Consider the following 25565-nt stretch of genomic DNA (forward strand, 5'->3'; position numbering starts at 1 on the left):
AGAGAGGGAAAGAGGACGAAAGGATAAGCACACCAGGTTCTTTTGTCATTGCATATGAAATACAAACACATGTACCACTTTGTGCATCTGGCTTTATGTGGGTGCTCAGGAATCAAACTGAGGCCAAGAAAGCATCTTTAACCATTCAGCTATCTTCACAATCCAAGAATCAAAAATAAGATGGAGATAAATTGAGTCAGACAACTAATGCCTACCTCTGGCTTCCATGTGCATGTGTGCACACATGCATGCATTCTTACACACATACCCACATACTTATGAACCTGAATATATACTATACACACACACACACACACACACACACACACACTACATGAAATAGAACTTTTTTGTCTTAAGTTAAAATCTTCCATTAACAAAAAAGTTAATAGTCATTGTTCCCAATGCTCAAGCTTTGATATTGAGCCCCAGCATACCTGAGTATGCTGTGGATAGTAATTATGTCAGAAGAAAATTTGACACAGGACAGAAGTAAATCATGATAATGGAAACGGAATCTGAAATCTGAAAAATTCTGTGGGGGACAATGTTTCTGATATGACCCCTGCACTCCATACTTAAAATTTAACTGTTTCCTTTTATCTCTCTCTTTTACAGGAAGGCCTAAACTAGCCTAAGTATTAATATGCTTTCTTATTTGGCTTTGCCACTCTGTGCCCTTGAGCTGACAGTCTTAAAGTTATTACATATATTATTAATCAGCACACCTGTCATGGGCTTACATTATGTAGACTTTGAGGGAAATGAAGAAAAATCAGAAGCAAAGACTGAGGATTTGAGGTATTGAAATAAACTGACAGAGTTGAATATCATTGCTAGGGGATATTATCACATTATTTGTTCTGAAAAAAATTAAAGATTAAGAAACCAGCTCATGTCCACTTAAGAATTGTGCCTAGTTATTTATCTTCTATCTTTATCACTCTTCATTGGAAACAGCACAGAAGCTGACAGTGCAAGTCCAGTAATAGTTGCTAAACAAATATATACATTTCTCCAAGAGTAGACCCAATAAACATTATCACATAATATATGTGAAGCTACTAATATGTGACAAAGGAGCTTTCCATAGTTTGCCTCCAATCTTTGTCATTCTTACTTGACAACAGAGACTCAAGTCCCTAGGATGTGATAGGAGGAGCAAAATACATCAATGCAGTTCAACAACATTTAAAGATATTCTGAAAATTCTGGAAAATGAAAAATACTGTCAATGTCTTCTCATTGAACTCACACACAGGGGAGATATGTCTCCATTTATGTTTAAATGTTACAGAAATAAATCCAGCCATCATTGACTAACTCCTATTATATATTTAGAGGAAACTTTGATATTATGCTTTCATTTCCTTCAATTTGCTAATTTTTCATTTATGGAAAGAGCCATTTTTTCTCGAGAACTTAATGAATAAGTAATACTTTCTCAAGTATCCATACAGTTTAAAATATGGCTTTAATTATAATTTAAAGGGATGCTATAGGTGTGGTGTGCTAATTGATCTTGCATTCTCTGGAAGCCTGTAGTAATCTTTCTTTTCTTTTTTTACTATTTCCTATCTGAATAGCCTGGAAAAGCTATTCTTTCCCTTGTAACACATATTGGTAGCAAGAAGTTTGTGTGCTTCAATGGTCCTATTAGAAAACTCAGTCAGTCAGTAAAGTGTTTGCTTTGTGTTGCAGTCAGGTTTACATTGCCGGTAGAAATCACCCAACCAAAAGCAGCTGGTGGGAAGAAGAGGTTTCTTTTGGCTTACAGGCTCGAGTGAAAAGCTTCATGATGGCAGGGAAAATGATAGCGTGAGAAAAGGGTGGACATCACCTCCTGGCTAACATCAGGTGGACAACAGGAACAAGAGAGTGTGCCAAACACTGGCATGGGGAAACTGACTATAACACCCATAAGCCCAACCCCCAAAAGGCACTGCCTCTAGGAGGCTTTAATATCCAACTTCCATCAGCTGGGGAACCTAACATCCAGAACACATAAGTTTCTGAGGAACACCTGAATCAAACCACCATACCTTATAAGCATGAGGGCCTGAGTTCAATCCCCAGAACCTGCCCCACAAACCCGCACTTGTAATAATACCAGCACTGGGAAGGTTGATCCCTAGAGCACTGAAGCCAGTTAGTCTAACCTAGTTGGAGAGCTCCAGATCAGGGAGTGACTGGGTCTGAACAGCATGCCTAAGGGTGACATCTGAGTTGTTCTCTGCCCTCCCCATGCACATGCCATGCACACAGCCCTATACACAGGTACACTGGTGTGTGCATGCACGTACACACACATACACACACACACACACACACACACAACAAAATGTGAAAACTGGATTTAATTTTTATCATGACTTATATCATAAATATTTGATAACTTACAGTTCCCCTAATGTCCTCACTACTGGAGTGAAACTCAGCTCCAATTAAACCAACTGCTCAAAAATTTAAAACTGGAGAATACATAAATCTATCTAATAATAGTGACATAAAGCTTTTATACTTGATATATTTTTATATTTTTTCTATGTTTTAAATATTTATTTATTTATGAGAGAGTAAATGGGTGTGCCAGGGCCCAAAGCCACTGCAAACCAACTACAAATGCATGTGCCACCCTGTGCATCTGGTTTATGTGGGTACTGGGTTATTGAACGTAGGTCCTTAGGCTTCCCAGTAAAAGTGCCTTAACTGCTAAGCCATCAATCTAGCCGTCTTTGTATATTTTATACAGTACTTTTAAAAACATTTTTCTTTCATTATTTGTAAGCAGAGAGAGAGAGAGAGACATATAGAAGAGAGACAGAGATAGACAGAGAGAGAGACAGAGACAGAGAGAGAGACAGAGAATGGGTATACCAGGGCCTTTATCCACTGCAAACAAATCCAGATGCATGTGCAACTGTGTATCTGGCTTTATGTGGGTAGTGAGGAATTGAACCTGGGCCATTAGACTTTGCAGGCAACTTACTTAAATGTTGAGCCATCTCTCCAGTCCTGTTTATTTTATATAACATTTCAAAGCTCAGGCTTTTATTAACTTAAAAAAGTCATACATTAAAAAATACTCATAAATTGCCTTTGGGTTACTTTAAAAATTGTGTTGAGTATAGAAAACAGCCCAGCTTTATATAGTGTAAAGTTAGTGATTCCTTGTGTTCATTGACGATGATTTAAAAATGAGCTGCTGCTTCTTTGAACTCCGATGTTCTATGGGAACCAGGTACCTAATTGTGTTAACTCAGGGGTTGTCTTATTCCTTTAAAAGCCAAGTGGCATAATTGCATAACTTTAGAATTCCAATGTGATATGTATGTATTTATTCCAGGCTCTGCTTGTTAAAAGCTGTAAATACAAAATCTCTTCTGTCAGATGAAAGGAAACCCATTAAGACAGAAGGATTTGGTAACTTAGAAGTCAATATGTGGATCCATTGACATCTCTGAATGATGTTTATAAACCCTGTACTTGCATTAAAATTTTAGAATAAAGCAAAAGGGACAGACATCTTCCACTTCACATGATCTTCATGACACCATTTTCTAAAGTTAAAGATCCTTGGCAAAATTTACTGATGTTTTCAAATAGCTACAAAAATTTTATTTGCTTAATATTTAAGATCATATTTACCTTTTGAAGTTCCTCTTTCAAAACACTACAGTTTTTACTTATTTTTTAAGAAATCAAAATTTATGTACAGATGTATATCTGTACAAATTAATAAAGTCCTGCCTTACTTATTTTCCCATTCTCCACATCTATTGTTGATGGAGGATTATTACAATTTTTTCTTGGAAATTAAGATGCATACATAACCTGATTCTCCTAAAATATTTTTAAAGTATTCTGCTGCCTCAGAGATCTTAAAAATAATATAACTTGAGTGCTTATTCTGAATTCTCATTTCCAACTCTCACCTCTGGTCACTATGAACTCTCAGGCCTGTAGTGATGCTTGATCACATGGGATTTCAGAGAAGGCTGGCTGACTTGGAAGACTACATCTTGAGACCAGACTAAGATAAAACTGATTTTTATGTACTGTTAAAATTCCCTTTGTGACTAGGTGCATCTCTCTCCCTGTCCTCTAGCCAAATGGAGTCAATCACACAGTCCCTCGCCATAAATTCTAAACTCTTCCACTCATCACTTCCCTCTTTGAATGTTAACTGCCTCCTCTCTCTCCCTCTCTCTCTCTCTCTCTCTCTCTCTCTCTCTCTCTCTCTTATTTTGTTATTTTTGTTTATTCATTTGAGAGAGACAGAGAGGGACAGAAAGAGGCAGATAGAGAGAGGGAGAAAGAATGGGCACGCCAGGGCCTCCAGCCACTGCAAACAAACTCCAGACACATGTGCCCCCTTGTGCATCTGGCTAACGTGGGTCCTGGGGAGTCGAGCCTCGAACCGGGGTCCTTAGGCTACACAGGCAAGTGCTTACCCGCTAAGCCATCTCTCCAACCCTGCCTTCTCTCTTTCTGTCTTTCCTTACCAAATCCTCTGTCAAACCCCGTCTCTTAAATGGTCAACTACTATAACATGTACATTTTTTCTCATGCTCGACATTCAAGGTTCATGTGAAACTCCTCTCTTCATCTCTTGTGAAAACAACAGGGTACAAACATTGATGAGGTGAGGTAATGAGTGATAACATCATTAAACAACAGCAGGCCCAAGATGATCCAATCCCATGCCGTCTTCTTTACCCTCTGCAGCTTGGTTTACCCACAGAGACTTTGCTTCACTTGCTTTCAATTGGATGCTCCTTATTTGGCCAATTAAAACAAAGCTAAGGCTTACCATATATGTGAGTCTATTGACTGCATATTTAAGCCACTGAACATTCAGTGCTTGAGAAAGGTAGTTTATACCAAAGTTTCTGGATTTTATTAGAAATGTAATACCATAACATTATGAAGATATTCCTCCAGTAAGTCTATGTTCTTAAAGGCCCAGCTTGCTTAACCCTTTTGTTTAAGCAGCTCATTTCTCTTCAGAGAGAATGTAATTGTCCAGAATTATTTGTCAGAAGCTACAAGCTAACATTGGATTAATGTGATTCAAGTTAATGTCACAGGAACAGGATCTTATATGCTTAATTCCTCCACACAATAATCTTAGTGTATGAAGCTGCATTATATAACTTATTAGAATGTGTATTACCATACAATATAATAAGGATATAGCTCATGCAACTAAAATAAAACTTTGCTGGGCATGGTGGCATAACACCTTTAATCCCAGTACTCGGGAGGCAGAAGCAGGAGGATTTCCATGAGTTTGAGGCCAACCTGAGACCTCAACCCCCCCCAAATAAAATAATGGTAATAATAATAAATAAATAAATAATTTCTGAGAATGCAAAATGGAGCTACACTAGCATTTTTAAAGATTGTCTTTTAAAAAGGGACTATTCACTTGGGATCAAAAAGGTTCATGAGGTATGTTCTACTCAAATACTGATCATAGCATAGGAGACATTTTCACTACCTTCTTATTTTGAAAGGCAGACACTGGGTAAGTCACCTTGGAGAAATGGAAGCAATTTATTAATTTGTCACTTGCCTGGACTGAAAACAATTTGACAAATAAAAAGATGTCTATCAGACACATGTTTCTTTCTTGAAAGCTAGTGATTTCATATGCTACTGGATCATCTTTGACCATCTTGGTCTCCTGTACACTTGGCTGTGAGGGAGGAATCGGTGTGAACTTCCAGAGTGTCCTTACAAGTGTCTCGGTGGGGTTTCTCTCCCATGCCTCCACAGGAACCAGCTCATCTGTTTAATCCTTATGTTTTAGTCAACCTTTCTTATTATGCAGACAGGGCTCCCAGGCCCAGCTGGATTTTGACTCTCCAAATGAATTGATGAGGCGCTTTGATCTTAACTGTGTATTGCATCTGCTTCATCTTTCTTCTTAGTGCAGTCTTCCAAATTCCCATTCTATCTGGAAAAATTCATCATTTTAAGAAAAAAATGGTTATTTAAAACTTAGACACAAACTCCAATTTTCACTTTGGACTTATATTTTTTTCTTTAGCATGGTAAACTTTCTAGAAAAACAATTCTCAAAAGCAACTTAATATATTGCTCTGGAGCAAACCACCAGATTTGAGACTATTTATGTACCTGCCAGTGTTTATGTAACCCAGGGAACATGGTCTTGCTCAAAGAAAATGATAATCATGTATTCTTGCAATTTGCTAAGTTGTTTAAATTGCAAAGAAGCTTATTAACAAACTACACTGCAGCGAAAAAGGTATGAAGTCTACTTAGAATATCTACCAGAGAAATTTAAAGATCCTTCTGGATCAAAAAGTATTTCTTTGTTCTGATGAGCATGAGGAAGGTTGTGTTGTAAGGAAAATCAGTTAGTGTCAGAACTAATTAAACAGAAGTCATTCTAGAAGGTAGAAGGATAAAATACTTTTTTCCCCAAAAATAGATCTTTTAAATAAAATATATATGTTCTGAAGTGGGAGTAGAGAAATACAGAGAATTACTGAGAAAATGATATAGAATATTTTACTTATCTACATTGAAAACATATAGAGTGATGATTCAATGAGCCACAAATTGTTAAGTTTTTATTTAAATGATGTTGATATTAATCACTATTTTAGAGTGGTATTATTTTATTTTTACTTTTAATTCTCCATTAATCTTTATTTTTCCTTAATCATACCATTATCTTATGATGATAATATAGTCGAACTATCAGAATAATTTCAGCTGAGCAAAAGTTGATGTTTCCTAAAAGCTAGAGGTCTTTGAGAGTTATGCAAACATCTCTTAGAAAAAAAGGAGGATTGTGATGAGACTGTGTCATCTATTGAACACATATTTTACCCCTTTATATGATTACTGCATATACTAATAACTATTCATAGAGATTCCCAATACATACTTCCACAGATATATTGAGGAATAAAATAACATAATGAATTTGATTCCTCATGATAACTATATTATTGTTATAAAAGTATTCAGCCATCATCCGCTGAAATTGATCTTTAAAGACCCCATGTGGGGTCCAACTGTGGACCCATGAGGGCTTTCAAGACTATTTTTCTCTTATTCACTTGGAGTCCAAGAATAACCATTCAGGATGGAATGTGAAAGGTTACCTTTTTGGGAAAATCCAACCCTACAGATAGCTATATTCCCATGTATTGGTCTTTCTTGCTACCCATTGGGATGTAGTTTTATTTATCTACCCAACTGTTGCCTTAACTTAAGAAAAAAGATATAGCATCTAGCCATGCAAGCATATGTGGCTCCGGTACACTCTTTTTAGTTTCTCTGACCTGAAACTTGCCTTACTTTCTTACCTCACACATCTGATATAAAAGTGACATAAAAGTGAAACAAAAAGCCTTCACTCTGAGTCTATAATGGTTCTGTGCTATTTGAACTTCATGGTCTGATTTGGCCTATCCCACATGAAAAGCATCAACATAACTTAAAACTCCTTATTTTGTGTTCATGCTTTCTTATGACTTAAAAATGTCACTGAAAGTTCATTAGAACAGTGACCACTTGGTCCACTGATGCAATTCTCAATTAAATACAGTTTTCTAACTTGGAATTACATTTAAAAGGTGATGAAAGTGATCCTCTGTGTATTATTGTGCTTGTCAATTCTGATGTATACTCATTCTTCTTTTCCTAAAAGTGATTGCTTAACAAAGTATATTTCCATCATACTACCTAATTATCCATGATTCTGACATTTAGTTCCAGAGAAAGCCTTGGAGAAACTATTTACATTGGATGGATTGTTGAAAATATGGTTTCTCTCTACAGACTGCCACTGAAATGTCCCTGGATAGACTACCCTTCTTGTCTGTGACTCTCATGTGGTAGTCTCACCTCTTAACTTTTTTTGTATCCATGAACTTCCACAGAATCAGGATTAGATCAGAGAATTTGCCAAAAGATGTGTTATTTTTTTGAGACAAAAACTATGAATAATCAATTGATAGGTCATGAAATCCACCAAGTATATAGATTTTTTAACTAAAAAAGCATTAAGAAGATTAGAAGTATCAGAATGCATTTCATGAAAGGAGGCTAAATGTCATTTCATAAATACAATTCTTACAAACATATTTTGTGTATGTGTGGCAGTTGGTTGTACTGCAAATATTTTTTATCACGGATTTCAGTGCAAAAAAACAAAACCAAACACTGAGCTGAACTAATCCAGACTGCCCCTAGTAAGCTTTTGTCAGGGTGCTAAGCATTTAAATTTAGAGTATTAGTTTCACATCCTATTATTTTTTTAAAACAATTACCCTCAAGCAAATCAAGGAAATTAGCTCTTAGCAATAGAACTCATCATAGAAGCTTAGAAAATGCTGCCAGAATTATGATGAGTTTGGCTGTATCCGCTTACAGTGTTCTTATTGATTAAACCATTTTGCTTTAGGTGGTTGTATACGGAACAGACATGAATATTTAGTTTCATAGGAGAGTTATAACTATATGCTTCTTATGGCAAAAAAAAAAAAAAGATTTTGTTAATACCTTCTTTTGTTGTTGGGCCAAACAGGATGAATATAAACTATGAGTGTATACTTGTGTTATGACAAGAACAAATGTATCTCCAGGTTGATAACATTGCATTTTCATTGTTTCAAAAGCTTTGAAAATGTTACCTGTCTTTTAATTATAAACAATATCATTGTTTACTTGTCTTTCTTTGGTAACTACCAAGAGTGAATGCAGGAAAGAAACTTCAGTTGTGTTTCTACTTCACACTTAGATTAGAAATCTCAGGACTTGGCTGGGTAGATGGCTTAGTGGTTAAGGCTCTTGCCTATGAAGCCTAAGGACCCAAGTTCAATTCTTCAGTATCATGTAAGCCAGATGCACAAGGTAGCACATGTGTCGGCCGTTTGTTTACAGTGGCTAGAGGCCGTGGCATGCCATTCTTCCCCTCTCTCTGTCAAATAAGTAGAATATTTGAAAACAGATAAAAAGAAATCTCAGGACTGTGAAATAGTAAGCATTGTTCAGCAAGGAAGACTTGAAAGGGAGGAAGAACATGTAATTTGATTTCACATGAGTGTATGGTTTAATATTCATTTATGTCCCTTGCTAGGCAGGTCATTTATTCTTCTTGTCATCTCCACAGTAAAATACAGCCTTGGTATTTCATGACTACTGGCAACTTTACCAGACACCTCAGAGTTTGGCAAAAATATAGATTGTCAAGCTCCACCCCTCCCCAGAACCACTGACTCAAAATCTAGTTCCGTAATAAGATCCCTAGTATGTTCCCTGACCAGTAGAGCTCAAGATGTGTTAGTGTGTATAGGATACATGTTACCAGTGGTCATGTGGATCTGTGCATTTCTTGGATAAAGTTGCCTCTGAAAAGGGAAATGAGCACATGAAAAGCAACTGGAACGTTTCTTACTTTACTGCTGTGTGACTGAGTTTTGATAACCAAGACAGTGACAAGATGCTAATGTTAGTTATCAAATATTGACCATATCGTCTAGTTTATCAACAACCACTTAACCACCATCTTTCCTCCTTGAATGTTAAGGTTGTTTCACAGGTGAGGCAGTAGATTGTGTTAGATCCTCAGCCCCTGTAAATCCATGCAGGCTGATGGGTAGGTAGCACTAGTTATACTTAACATTGTCTATAATTGGTAGTCACACCTTTGAAAAGTAAAAAGTAAAAGAAATAAAAACCTATTTATTTTGAGTGGGGATTAAATGTGGCTCCTCAGATAATGGCATAAGTAGATGACATTTGTAGTGAACGATCACTTGCCAAATTTGCATATTTGGGAAGACAGGCATACCTCAAGTTATAAGCTCACCTCAGACTTTCAGGTTCTAAGTTCATACTTCATTATTTACCATGAATACATGCCATATGGCTTAATACGCCTCATCAGAAACCCTTAACTCTAGCTATCCACTTGGCATCTAAGAGGCTTAATGCCTCACTCTGAAGACAACCATTTGTGCTTGTCTTACACAAAAAATGAATTCTTTGCTTGGTATAACCCCACAGTTGAACAAACAAGGATGCAGGTTGTCTCTCCCATGCTGAATTAAATTCTTTTCAAGAATAATATACTTAGATAAAAGAGAAACTATAGGAATGTCAACATTATGACATTTCTTGGATGAAGAAATTGATGCATGCAGCAAATGATATCGACAGTAGGTAGTAAGGTCATGTTTTGATGCTGGCAAACACATAGTGTTGTGTGCCGTGCTAATCATCTGACATGCATAAGCTGTGAGCCTGACATGGGAATGTTGAGCTTTCTATAGAAACTGAAATCAGCTACCCAGTTAAGTAAAGACAATGGCATTTTAAATAATATTTTGAGTGCATTAATATTTTAAAAAGATAACTACACATATATAAAACATAAATTTTTAAGACTGCAGAGGATAATACGGAGAAAAGTAGTTCTCCCTCCTGGTCTAGGGCCTGTTTCTTTGAAGCAACTGCAATAAAGAATTCATTATGTATTTTGTAGAATTTTTTCCCAATATAAAAACTACATACTCTATTTAGCAAAAGGATAACATGCAAGCCATATGACTCAAAGTACTGTTTTCCCTAAAAATATGTCATTTTATCTAGTAGTTCATTTATTTTCATAATTTCATAGAATGGCTATAACATACCTTATTTGAAAAGTTACCTTGGTGGCTTTTTAAGATTATTCCAGTCTTTTGCTATTATAAAAATAGTGCTTCAGCTGTGTCCTCATCCATATATTGTCAAGCATATGTGAACATCCATATTTATTTAATATATACACACATGTCAAATATATAACAAATAGGTGAATATATTGCACCAAGACTTCACATTTGATGTCCTGATTTATTTTTAATGAAATGAGTTAAATGGGGAAGACAGAACCAATTAGCATAGCAGGCAAGGCATTATAATTGATAACAATTTTTTTTTTTTGCTATGTGATACATACTTTATAAGTAGAGCTTTAATTCTTATACCTCTTTGAAGAAGATATTACTAGTTTTGTTATTAATTCATTGAGAAAGCCAGGGTTTAAATCTACCCAAGAAACTTGACTCTTGATCCTTTTCTCCTCTTCACAACACTCCCAGAAATTCTGTGGCTACTGTGGTAGTAACAGTGCATTTATTAGAAAGCTACTCTATGCTAAGCAGCTGCAATGTAATTATTTGCAATTCTTGTCATACTATTCCAGATGTTTTTGTTGTTTAACAGTCCTACTGAGGTTTCACAAATTGCCCAAGGTCTCAGAGATACTAAGTTAGTATCTAAGAATGGAAGGACGGCAGGATGCCTGGGTCCCGAGACCAAGGCACAGCAGAAAGGGGTATTGCAGGCATTTACTTCTATGCCTTGCAGGCTCAAAGGCAGAAATAAAATTAATATACATACGAGACTTAATTAAACATTTCCAAGTGATCAGAAGGCTAGAGAGGAAGCACTGTCACAGGAGCCAATGGAAGAGTGCATGGAACACCAATAATGACATCTGTTAGTGGTGGGCTCAGAGGTCTGTGTGGATTCCAGATAGGGCGTTGTCCCAGAAGAGCGTTACCAGACCTAAAGTGTTTCCCCACACCGGCTGCTTCAATCTTTAAAAAAATTCCGTACCTTGCATTGAGTTTATATAATCAGCCACCTGTTGTGATGTGTGGCACTAGATGACTAAGCTCCGAATTGGGCTTTGTGGCCAGGGAGAGCTGAAATCAGCAAGTGACACATTGGGAAGTCAGAGTGCCAAGCAAAGCGGGAGTACTCAGACATCTCGAGGCGATGCCAGTTTCAAGAACCTTGTCTCCTAATTTAATCTCCATGTTCCTGGTGATGCTGCGTCTTCTGAAGGGAAGCCTACATTGGAGCCCTCTTTCGGAGACCCATAGACCTTAAGGCACTCAAAAAATCTTGCAGGTTAGGTTGTTATTTGTAAGTGAAGTCTCATTTTTTTTCCAGGTATTATTGCTGTCATTATTTTGTAAATCAGCTTTATCGCCCAGACCATATGTCTGTGCTTGGTCATTTGTATTTAAAATACTGACTTTTCCTTATTCTAAAATAGCTCATTTAACTAAATGAATTTTTGGTAATGTTTCATAGGGAAATAAATACATGTAAGATTTATTTATATGGTGATTATAATACAACTAATTACTAAACTATATGACAATTGTGTAATGCAGTTCAGGAAATATACAAATGATTTTAAATCCATTATCTGGTTTAATGTCAAACTCCTTATTATTCCCATTTTACAGGTGAGGTCTTTCCTTCTATTTGAGATTAACAATTATAATGGGGTTATACTGATTACAAAGACGAAAATACTTTCTAATCCTGCATTACATTGCTGGACCTACATATTCATGAATTCCATATCTGTGGATTCAACTGACCATAAATTGAAAATATTCAAAATATAAATCTACATAAGAATTGAATGTATACAGACATTTTTACCTTTATTATTATTCGCTAAGTAACACAATATAAAACTTTATAGATCTCACCCATATCGTATTAACTAGTATATGTAGATGAATATGATTTGAGAGCTTGTACATAGGACATATGCAAACACCATGCTGCTTTTTCTAAGGGACTTAAGCGTCCTCAGAGCTTGGTAACTGAGGGGTATCTTAGAACCCCCCCCCATGAATCCTGAGGGATGATTCAATTTAATATTTTGACATTTCTCCTTTTAGACATTGTTCTAATGTATGTCGTCAACATAAGAGCAATTTTGCATTCTGCTTTTTTCATTCAGTAGCATCATAAGAATCTGTTTTCTCAGTCTTCCTCAGTATCATAGAATGACTGCATTTGAGTAATTTCCCAAATTTATTCATTTATTTCTTCCTTTGGGAGTATAAAATCATTCCCATTTTCTTTTATAGATTCTACTGCAATGTAAAATGTTGTGTGTTTAACATATTGTATTCTCTTTGAATTTCCTTAGAGAAAAACCCTTTTTTGTTTTTCAATCTGTGTCGAGAAACTTTGGAGTTAGGATCCAATATTTTCATAGGAACATGACTGACATGCTTATTTTCAGTCCTTGAGAAAAATGTCTGTTTCAGATATTTTTCAGTAGTTTAAAGATATATTTCTGAATAAGTATATATGAATCATTAATATGATACTATTGGGTCTAAAACATGAATTTATGCATTATTTAATATTATAGTAGATAATTGAGCTTTGAAGAAAATGCTGTGCGCAGTGTAAGTACGTGTTCTTCACCAATGTGCATTTCTTGAGTAAGTCCCAGGGTCAGGGCACAGCCTGGCTACTAAGGCAATGGCAGTGAATGTGGGAGTATCGGCTCATTTCCAAACAGCACATCTGAAGCGATCATCCAACATTCTTCAAGCTTGTTGTGCCACCATGAACCTCTTTCCTCTGATATTTCCAACTCCTTTGTTCTTTTGCTTTGATGGAATCCGATTCATTTTTTTTTTAATATCAGCCGAAGAGGTCAAGGATAAAGGGCATTTTATTCTCAAAATAGTACCTAGATCAATATAGATCCAAGTACATAATTTTTTTAAAAATCCTGAAACCATATTCATCCTAGCCAATTCTAGTGGGATTTAAAAAACCTGTTATCCTTCCCAGAGTGAAAGTATCCACTTAGCCCTATTGGATCAGCTTAGGTTGTATAAAGAAATGCATTTATTTTCTCTAGTTTTTAGGTATTAAGTGAGGAGAATTTGGTCCCCCTGTTACAGAAATATCCTCATGTGCAAAAGGGGTGGTGTAGAGATGACTTTCTGTCAAGACTATTGCTTCTACAGGGTGAGTTAAGGTGACCTAGCCATAAAGCCAGATTCTCCAGCTAACATTCTACTCAGTGAGGTTCCTAAGTCAGAACACAGGTGGAAAAGAAACTAGAAGGACATCTAAGAAAAGAACTCTGATAGAGTCTTTTAATCTTAAATTTTTAACCTCCTATAGCCTTCACATTGAGGTTGAAGTCCTTCCTATCGCAACTTCGCACCTAGCCATCTGTCTGAACTCAAAACCCTAGGAAATATACGCCTGGGATCTGAATGTGTTTTGGTTCCAAATCAGTCTTGTCACTCCTTGGAAAGCAATGCGAGATGATAAGTAGTATTCACCTGATTGCTTTCCTGCTCTGAGACAGCTAGTGACGCATGTCTTCCTGATAACCAAGAATTTCAGATCTGAGGCAAGGATAAAGGGAAGCTGGGAGCTGGCGGAATCTAAATTTGACAGTGGATGGCTGAGGAGAGTCAGAAGGTATAGAATCTGTGACATGTATAAGGAAGGGACAAAATTTATCTGCTCTGGAAGGAATGATTACATGTCTCTTTGTCTGGCTTCCTTACAGTGGATGACTGATTGTACCGGCCAGCTGGCTAATATCATAATTAACAAAGTTGCTACTACGTCTGTGAAGTTTAATCAAAACATTTACTGGTGATAGGATGGCATTGTCACAACCATCACAAGGGACTCAGAGTCGACTTCTGCTTGAGGTGGAGCTGGAGCGGCAGAGCAAGATGAGAAACTGTGAACTTGTTCAGCTAAAGGTATGTTTCTTTATAATCTCACATCCTGTGATATTGTTTTTGTTTTTTTCTTATTGAGACTTTTGTCTGATAGTGGGTTTTGTTTTCTGTTTATTGACTAAAATGATTCTAGGAAGACCTCTCCCTACCCATATATCTTTTGAGAATTTACACCATAGCCTCTGAAAGCCTTGGATTTTTATTTTTCAAAAATCTAAAAATTTAGAAATAGCATTAAGTAGCTTTGATCCTGAGACTGGAATATAAGACAATATATATATATATATATATATATATATATATATATATATATATATATATATATATTGCTGTTCTACCTACTTAATTGTTGTTGTCAATACAAGTATTTCTACCAAATATCAATTGAATCCTTATATTGTGTAGCTTTGTATTCATTTTCTCAAAGATGTAACCACTGTAGTTAGAAGACAGGGAAAAAAGAAGTCAAGTGCATTTAAGCATAGGTAGAGGTTCTGTTTTAGTGTGAAGACCTACCCAGAGTGGGGGAAGGGATGCTGAAGTTTTATTTGGAGTACACTTTTATAATAATGAGTATTTCTTGAAATTTGATGCTATTCTCCAATGTCATTCTAACCATTGACTGCTTTACTTGTATTTTCTTATCACTGTGATTTTCCTTGCTTGATTGAATATTCAAGCTCTGGGGTGTTTCTGGAATTACAGCCCTCATGTATTGCTAATTAGTGAGTGTGAATATTAATGAGAAGAGCCATGTGCCTCTGTGAATATGTCCTTGCACTGTGCATTTTGTCTAAGCACAGAGGGAGGAAGGGGTTTTAGAGATATGCAAACGGCAAGTTTAGGTTATTTATGCTGTGTCACACTACTGCTAGACTATCTTGGTGGTCAATTTGCAATATAAATGGGGACATACATTAAGGCTCTTTTACTTTCCCTCTATGATCAGTCAGGTCAGTATACCATGACAAAAAGTAATAATTTGCCTTTTGCCTATGACTAATGTCTTTTGTGTTAATAGTAGTTGTTAAACCTTATGGAATAACATAAAAAAATGAATGCACAGCATGTGTATTTCAAATGAGCCCATTTAAGCTTTCTCATGGTCTTATTCCTAACCATAGGAGGCTTGATGTCCTTAGTACACTGATTGGAAATTTTGACAATCAAATTTCATATTGCCAAATTTTAAGAAATGAATCACTTCAAGGAATTATGAGTTTAGAAGCCTTTAGTTATTATCCATATAATTTTAAACACTAAATTATGATGTGATTGATCATTTCTTATGTCTTCAATAAAATTTAAGGGTACTGATCAGAAAAGCTAAAAGTTGTTTTATTATATTCGGAACATCAGTTTCCCAGGAAGGTGTTAGCCTCATAACAGAGGTCTTTCTTTCTTTATCAGTGAGGCGATTCTCCTCTACCCTGTGTCTCACATATAACAGGGACTCAATATATCTTCATGGAGTAAATGGATTTAAGTATCTCTGCTGCTATGCAAATGTGATTAACATTTACTTCCTCAAAATCCATACCTTTATGCCCAATATATATTCCGAATAGAAACAAGTAGATGTATAGCATGATTATAGACAATATGGAGGGTTATATTTCTAAAATAATACACTGTTGTTTAAACCTAAGCTTCTACAATATCTTGTGTAATTGCGCTCTGGTATTGAAGAGCTCTGATGAATATCAAAGATCTCTAAGTATTAAAAAAGGCCAGGAAGGTCGTTCACAGCTGAAGTCTTCTATTTGTTTAAATAGGATTATATCCTAAGATGTGTAAAAATGAACTCTTGTCAGAGTTTCAAAAGAATTATTTTTCTGTAAAATGTGCTGTTATATAGAACTAGATGATTAGTGATGACTAATGAATAAAATGCATTCTTTCACATGGAAATAGGACTATAATAAATGAATGTCCTGTAGGTGATTGCGCCTATGGCAATTTTATTAAAGATTAAAGTTTGATTGACCTTTGTTAGGGTGATTAACCTTTCTGAAATTAAAAACTAGATCTGAATTAGTCACCCAATTTAAATGCAAACTCTGAGCAGGTCCTGTGTCATTCAGATAATAATGAATTTTTAAAAAATTAAACCTTTGTATTTTAATTTTCCCTCTTTGCATGTGTGAGTGACATTACTGCATGTGAAAGATGATAGATGATGCATCTAGAAATAATGTATACTTAATTGGAAAGACATTGGGGGTGGGGAGTTCCTATACCATCTCTCTGCTACACAACATGAAAACTGCCTCTCTAACTAAAGCAAGGGAACAAAGCTATCTTTACACAAGTGAAAATACAAGCTCTCCATATAATAAACCAATGCAGGAATGCCCCAGGTAACACAGAAACCTCTATCTTAATCCAATGCCAACAACTGATGCTACAAACTGTCCCAATTTAGTCAGTATGATGGCTCCTGAAAATGCTTTTCTTTTCTAATATATTTGTTAATGAAACAGTTTCTGAAAGTTTATTTACAATATCTGGAATTTCATTTTCATGATTTCTGATAGTTTTAGCTCTATTCAATATTTTTATTAAGTTCAAAAATGTTATAGGCAACGCAGACTCCAGTTACTTGCAGTGTAATGCAGTGATGTAGTTTTCTTTTCCTTTGTTAAATTTTCTCAAAACCTTTGTGAAAAGTTTGCATATGCACATCACTTCAAAAACTGATTCCACTTTTTCATATCACATTAATTTTTTATTACTAAGTCACTTAATCTTTTTAGTGTTGGGTCCCACCACACAGTGAACGCATCTTCCTTTTATGTGTCTGTGCACTATTAAAATGGTCATAAAGGTTCTCTTCATTTCGTACATAATTTATTTTTCACTCTCTTCTTCAAAGAACGTGTCAAGGTAGAAAAGTCCAAAGCATTACAGTTACAAAAAAAAAAAAAATTGAGAAGCCTGAGGGGCTGTAGTTTATTTTGTACAGGTTTTTCATACACGCTTTCAACATCCTTCTGAAACACAGGCTTCCACAGCGGGTCTGTGTAGAAAGGCGGAGATGAAATATTTGTGAAAGACTGAGCTGATTCAGTTGGCAAAGTGACTCTAACACCCTCTAGAGGATTGGGTAATTCCTTGAAGCATAGATTAATAATATGTTTAACTAAGTTCTATTTGCTGAAAGGATAATTTCCTAATTATTTTGACACATAAACTCTCAGTTGCTTATCATAACTTGTAGATAAGTACATTTTATGTTCTTTTTCTGATTACATAAAGATTATCAGATGTAGCTTTGGTTCACTGAATTGTCAAACTTAAGAAACATTCATTCATTCCATTTTTTAATTCTTTCTAAAAAAAAAAAACATAAATAAGTAAAGAGGACTGATACATGAAATCTTTAAGTGACACACCATTCTATCTTCAGGTACAATTCAAAATATTCTATAATGTAGAATAATCTTGTTTGACCACTCGCAAGAATGAATAAAAGTAATCCTTAGCATTAATATGTGTTGCAACACAACAATCTATTAGCATATGGAACGAATATGTCAGTGTATTGACAATATCTTCCTACATATTATTATTAATCATCAGTGGTGTTTTTCATAAAAGGGAATCATAGCTGAGGATGCTGAAATTCAGGAAAAAAACTTAGGAAAAAAGTGTTTGTGAAAATTCAAAGGGAAATAAGATTAGATTTTTCTGAAAATCCAAAGCCAACCATTTGTTTTGCTTCCTTCTCTGTGCTTACTAGACACGCTCACTACTTGAGCCTTCAATGTTTTCTAACAGTCAGTTCCCCTCTAGTTCACCTAGTCCTAGACCTGACATTTCCCCTCGTAGGTAGGAAATAGCAGTCTCTGCTACTAAGCCAGGCTGATTTCATTGGATATTTTCACAAATTTTAATTGAACTCTTTCTGTTTTGAAAAATAAATACAGAATAATGAACGATGTTGTCATTTTATGCCCTATACATTATCTTATTGGTTTCATGTTATTTTACTCCTTGTGTATTATGTCAGCAAAATAGTTTAATTTCACAAAAATTTAAATTGCCATAGCTAAAAAATGCCATTTATTTTAAGATGTTACTCTCCCTAATAGACAATAATATTAGAATATAATTACTGGCTATATTAATAGAACAAATTGTTTCATTTAATTTGTTTTATAAAAACCACAAAACATATGTTAGAAACCATAAGTGCTTCAATCTTAACCCCCCAGCACAATAGAAAAGGTGAGGTCCTTAATACTAGTTTTCATGTGGATTGGAAGACTACTTAATATAGTATAAGTAGGTGTGGCCTATTTAACATATTCCATATAATTTTTATTAACATTATCATGCTAACCATGCACTTATGGTGGTTCTTTTCATATTAGTTTCAGAACTCCAGAGAATACCAAAATATGTAGTGCTAAAGTCCCTCATACAAAATGGCATATATATATATATAATATATATATATTATATATATATGGAATGTTTCCTGCACATTTTAAATCATCTCTAGATTATTATTGATACTCAATACAAATAAAATGTTTTGTGAATATTTGATGGGATGAATAGAGAATATTAACAAGAAAAATGTCTGCAGCTATTTAGTAAAGATACACAGTCCTTTTTCTTTTTTAATTTTTCAGACAAGGTCCCAGTGGGTCACTGTCCAGGCTGGCCTGGAACTCCCTATGTAACCCAGTTTGTTGTTAAATCCTGTACCCCAACATTCCCAGTGCCACCATCCCTAATGAAGAAAATTTGGTTTTTGTATGATTATCCACCCCAGTTGGTTTAAATCCTATATGCAGAATCCACAAGATCACAAGAGCTAGCTATATTTTGAAGACTGGAAATCTGCTTAGAACACATGTTTAACTAAAGAGCTGTCAGCACTAACGTGTCTGGAGCCCTCACTCATTGACCTGAATTCTGGTGCAGCAAGTCTGTCCAGATTTCCTTCTCTGTTCCATGAGCTCTCATGGGACCCAGGAAGATGGATCTAAGATGGATCATGAGTGACCCAGCCTAGGTTGAAAGCTGATGACATGTCAAATGCTCCCTTACTTTCCATAGCTTTCTGTAATATTTCTTAAGTTGGTGATAAAAAAAAATAAGATGTTTAGAAATTGAATTGAGTTGAATACCTTTCTCCAAACACTGGAGCCCAGTGAAAAGAAGTAAATGCTCCCACCCCTAAGTTCACTCTTGAGGCAGTAAGAAACAACACGGGTGTCTTGGATTTTCACTGGCATATTGTGCAATGGACTTCACTCCACTGGTCCATATCAGAGAGGCCAGAAATTCTCAAATGTTAATCATTGATTTTATTGAAAAGTAGTCATTAAGTATTTGAAAAACAATTATCTTTAAAACATTTGCACTTCTCTTTCATTTAAAACTCATAAATACTGATTATTAGTAAAGGCACACTTTGTGTCATTTTCTTGTAATATTTGACAATCTATTGAGAAATGGGCTTTTAGTTTTTGAATCCATTCTCTTGGAATTGTGGTTCAAATGTAGTGTTTGTTAGATTTCCTTGCTGTTGGAAATTGTCCACTTTAGGCCAAATGCATCTAAAATCTTTGTGGCAAAACTTTTTTTCAATCCTCCTACCTCTGCCTCCTGAGTAGTGGGATTAAAGGCGTATACCACCACATCCAGCTCAAGACATCTTTTTACTAAATATTTTTTAAAAGAAGCATAAGATATATGGAATTACTTTAATTTAAGAAAAGATAACATGCTGGTTAGTAAGAGGACTTTTGTTTTTGTTTTCTTGGTTCCTTATTTATTAAATGAAAACAGATCTATTCTGAGTTAGGCAGAGAGTATATGCTTCTGTAAAATTAGCCCAAGAAGTTCCAAAGTTGGGAATATAATGACCAGTTTTCAATGAGTGATTATATCTACTTTGTGAAAGTTGATTCTGTTGGTTGATAAACTCTCAGGAGTTGGCTTACAGGAATATGATGTCTAAATCCCTCATTATATCCACCTACAGAGCTGTGGAAGGTTTTCAGACTTCAGAGTCTGAGAAAAAATGGTTCATATAAATAGGTGATAGAGAGATGGGCAAGTGTTTTGATTGTCCTAAACTGATCCTACATCCAAATATGCTCTGCAATAGTTCAGTTTTCTCTGTAGCCTTAACTTGATATACATGAATCTTCCCTCAACCTGAACTTTTCCATTGCTAGCTAACCATTTAGTACTTACAATGAGTAAAACTAGGTTTTTGAAAGAAATGAGGATATTTAATCACATTTGTTCATGCCTGCAAACAGACAAAAGAATTAAATTATGACATTCATTTTGAAAAAAAAAAACTTTAATTTTTTTGTTTATTTGCAAGGAGAAAGAGAGAGAGGGAGACAGAGACAGAAACAGAGAATGGGCATGCAAGGGCCTCTAGCTGCTGCAAATGAACTCCAGATACATGTGCCACTTGGTGCATTTGCATTTATGTGGGTATTGGGAAATTGAATATTGGTCATTAGACTTTGAAGGCAATTGCCTTAACATATGAGCCATCTCTCCAGCTCTAAGACAGAATTTAAAAATAACTAAAGATCATTATGTGGAATTAAGGGAACCGAAGAATACTGACAGAATAATAATACAAGTATTGTTGTGATTCAAACTATAGAAGATCATGCCGTTTTGTAGTGAGGATTTTAGTGTATAGTCAAATGAGACACACTGAGAGATGCCAGGCAAGATGAAAGAGCCAGTGTGACCAACATCCTTTCCAATTACATAAATACTTGAGAGATCATGAAACATTTGGGTCTTTCTTTATGGTAATGAAACTCAGGCAGATGTGAATTAACTTCACTATATGGAAACATTGAGGAAAACATGTATGAAAAAGTACAATCCAGGCCAATTAAAGATGAAGATTTAATTTAGGAATGTTACTCTGTGTACATGATGGATATATTACTGATGTTTTCTCTCCTCTCATCTTCATCTTCATAAGCAAAATGAGATTTTTTTTTTACTTATTGACATATTACTGAAAAATTTAGCATTTTTTCCAAATTTATACATTTTTTGCATAAATGTGCCTAATTACCTGAATTCAGTTTTGATTAGCAGTGTTAATTGACGCAGCTGTGCATGGTATCTGTTTACCTAAATTACCATGTGCAAACAGCAATATGTCTGGAAGTGAATGCACTAAACTGAAAATACTAATTAGCTAAGACAGATTGTTATTCCAGTCACATTGTGGAGTTTTCTAATGAAAGCCTGGGTGTGTCAGGATTTTATGATATTCAGACAGAAATGTCTATATTACATATGATTTCTAAATTTAATTCATAAGAACAGATGGGATGTCAGCCAGGGTTCTTCTGCTTTATTCTGTTCATAATGTGACTATTTTACTCAACTGGAGATATATTCATATGGTTTTTTTCATAAACTCATTATGTATTTTGATGTGGTGCCAACCCTGTACATAGAGGCTCATCCATTCCTTGATCCATCTATTGTGGATATAATGGAGACAAAGATGAATGTGCCACCATGAAAGATGAATTGCATCAGTCAGTTAGTTTAACCTTATAGTAGAAAGGTTAGCCAGACATTTATTTGCATCCCAAACAAATGCTCACAATAACGACTTGATCCTAAGATTTCTAAAACTGAGCCTCTTTGGGCTGAAAGGTGGGTGTCACTGACTTTAGACGTCTCCTTTTAGGTCACTATAAAAGGGACCACAGAGCAGTTCTTACTGTCCAGTGCCAGGATCAGAGGGGTACAGCCGTTCTTTCCCATTACCTTCATCCTACACCCATCCTACACCAGACCTGGTTTGCTTAAGATTTTTAGCCTTAGAAATGCCAAACTTTTACCATGTGCTCTGGCTCTCGGCTCTCATCACTGGCACTGTGACTTACAGGTACCAAAGATGATAGTACCAACCCTATGCATTACATAGTAAAGGCATAATGTATGGTCTTCCCTCTCCTAGGAGGTGGAATAATTTTGCTTAATGTGTAATGTCTACTCTTCCCACAGGCTTAGGAGATAAGGCCTCTTGACTCAATCTGAAGAGCTTAAGATCCCCTGTTAGATATCTTAAGATGCTATGAGCAAAATGGGCATAATTTTCAGCATACAAATTTGAACATAATTATAGTTTGGCATATTTAATTTAGATTTAAGTGAGAATTATAATTACCAAAAATTTAATTATTTCAATTATGCTAATTTCTATCCCCAAAGTTTTGTGTCATTTGGTTCCCTAAGATACACTGAGGTCTAGCAAAATTAAAAAGGAGTTTAATGGGATAAATAAGGAATTTGAGACAATGACACTGTTCTAGCTACATTTTGGCTTTAAAAATGTTAATGTGGGGCCAAGTGGCCCAGAAAAACATAAAATGCTTAAATTAGCTTAAAGAAAAGGGGTAAGGATGTGGGGAAGACATTATGTGTTAAATTTTGGGCTTTTTATGCTCCAATTTCTGTATCAATACTAATAGTAACATGCTGTTGTTTGCTATCTAATTAATGATGAATTCTAAAAAATAAAATTCATATGTGTCATAGTGGTAACTATTTAATAATATATTTTTAGACTTGTCTTACTTTATTTATTTGGGTTCTTCAAGATATAGTCTCATTCTAGCACAGGCTGTCCTGGAATTCACTATTTTAACATCACTCTTTCTAAAGGTAGCCCATGTAGAGGTCTATATTCTGTAATGTAAAAGCTTAGAAGGTTATATTTTCCAATGGATAAAGGTAATTTGATGAATATTCTATGGATGGCCCATGAGAGTTCAGTGTTATAGATTCAAAGTGTGTGTGTGTGTGTGTGTGTGTGTGTGTGTGTGTGTGTGTGTGTATGTGTGTGTGTGTGTGTACAAGCGCATATCAGCATATCACCTAAGCAAAGACTAGTTTGGATGCTACAAGTAGACAATCAGTTCAATCAGTTCAGTTGTCTGGGCTGTTCACTTTCTGTACTGCTGGGCTAGCTAAGAACTGGAGGACAGTAAGTACCCACTCTTCCTGAAAGTCAGCTTTCTGTTCTCTACAGAGCAATGCTCACGGAACTCTGCTTCTCCTCAGTAGTTTCTAGAACTATTTTCGAAAAAGTTGTGTCATTGCCATAGTTTTGTCTCCAAGCACAGATGTTAACTTGCTTTGTGTCAGCCCCTTTGTTGATGCTTGTGAGCATTTCTGCAGGGTAACTTTGACATGGGGAAGCAGGTCAGGGGCGTCAAATGAGAGATGGAATTATGGAGTCTTATCAGACATTCCAGTGAATTGTCTTGAGGCAAATCATTTAACCTCCGTGTGTAAATTAGTTAATTTTAAGTATATATTCATATATATATATATATATGTATATATATATATATATATATATATATATATATATATATATGACTTATTAAGGATTTATCACTTGTGCCCAAGGTTCAAGTGATCTGCAAATGAGGTGTACGAATCGTTTCTTTGAACTCTAATTGGCATGTGGGGGAGGCAGGTCCAACTGAGTTAAAGGCTGAAGGACTTAATCCTTTGAAGAAATTTTGATTTAGTTTTAATACTTCTAAGTATGGCTAATGTATTCTAAGATTAATTTGACTCGTACTGCTTCATGTATTCTGGTGTCCTTGCCAGGGGGTAGACTGAAGGCTCCCTGAGGGAGGGTTGCTGCTACTTTTTAAACCCCTTTCCCTCCCCCCACAGGGCTATATCCCTTAAAGGCAGTTTGCACACAGTAGGCATTCAAAGGGCTTGCCAACCAGTTAAAAACTCTCTCCATTAATCACATTTGTAACCCTCAGTGACCATGTTATGAACTGTGGTATAGTACTTAAACCAGGTGCCCTAAAGCCTCAGAGTTTTGACTAGTTTGCATTCTGGCCAGAAGGAACACTCACATTTCATGAAGGAGGAGACTCACTTGAACTCTCAGCAAAATGTGGCAGACGCTAAACTTGGGTGAGTGCATAGTTCAGATGAAGCAGGTTTGAACTATTATGCAAGGCTTTGTATATAGACAGACTTAGTTTCAAGGTTTTCCTGTCATTTGCCAGCTATAACCTTGGGACAATCTTCTTAACTCTTCTGGGCTATAGTTTACCCATCTGCAAAAGAAAGACAAGAGTATCTCTTTATATTGGTTTGATTTCTATAATGTAAACAAATATGCTATACCTAAGCATCATGAGAGAAAGTAGTAGTAGCTGTAAACATGGTATGAAATGCTGTGTTAGAAACCAGCAGAGGCAATTGGGGAAAATTGGAAAATGTTGCACAGCACTCATTAGCTTACTTAAACCATTGTGTAGTAAATGTTTATGCACATATGTTTATATGCCCACTTTATATTGAGGTGAGAATGTATGTGTGTGCCTGCACACTCACATATGAATATCAAAGGACAAAAGGAAATATCTGGCTTCCTGAGAGATTGTGATGCGTGAACAACTGGCTTCCTTCTTTTCTAATAATTTCTAAAAGCTATCTAACACTCCATGGCTTAAAAATCCTCTGAGCACATCATCCTCTGTGACTCCCCAGCAACGGAACAGGACAAGCCATACTGCCTTCTTGTTTATACGTGCGGAACATAGGGACTTCCCTAAGGCCTCCTACTGCAGTGAGGAAGAGAATGAAGGCAGGAAAGTGCACTGGCAGTCTTTTCCTGTCAGGTTGGGGAAAAAAAAATCAAATGCTGTGTCTCCAGGGGATAGCTGACAAATATTAGTGTCCTGAGTGCATGGTATTGCCTCTGATTATCAGGTCCAGGGTTGAGCATAACTGGGAAATGCAGAGGAATAATATGGCTTTGGTAGTAAAAAGATTAAGTTCCTCATAATATTCAGTTATTAAAGTATTCTGATCTGTTCTATTACTTACAACCACCTGTATTGCTTATAAGTACTCAGAGTCACCTGTAATGTTATTTTTGGGTCTTGAGCATAAATGTGGTGGGCCAGAGTTGGAAACCTTGAGACCAAGACTTAGATC

At 35.7% G+C, this 25565-nt stretch overlaps 1 long non-coding RNA gene across 1 annotated transcript in view; it reads left to right on the forward strand.

The window, feature by feature from the left end:
• The window catches only part of LOC123461682, a 99156-nt gene that overhangs the window by 52681 nt on the left and 20910 nt on the right, over positions 1 to 25565 (forward strand). Inside the window, exon 5 of the long non-coding RNA XR_006637789.1 lies at positions 14387 to 14588. This is a non-coding gene — a long non-coding RNA (uncharacterized LOC123461682). The remainder of the gene's footprint in view (positions 1 to 14386; positions 14589 to 25565) is intronic.

The sequence above is a fragment of the Jaculus jaculus genome, chromosome 6 (genome assembly GCF_020740685.1).
Source record: "Jaculus jaculus isolate mJacJac1 chromosome 6, mJacJac1.mat.Y.cur, whole genome shotgun sequence".
Classification (NCBI taxonomy): Eukaryota; Metazoa; Chordata; class Mammalia; order Rodentia; family Dipodidae; genus Jaculus; species Jaculus jaculus.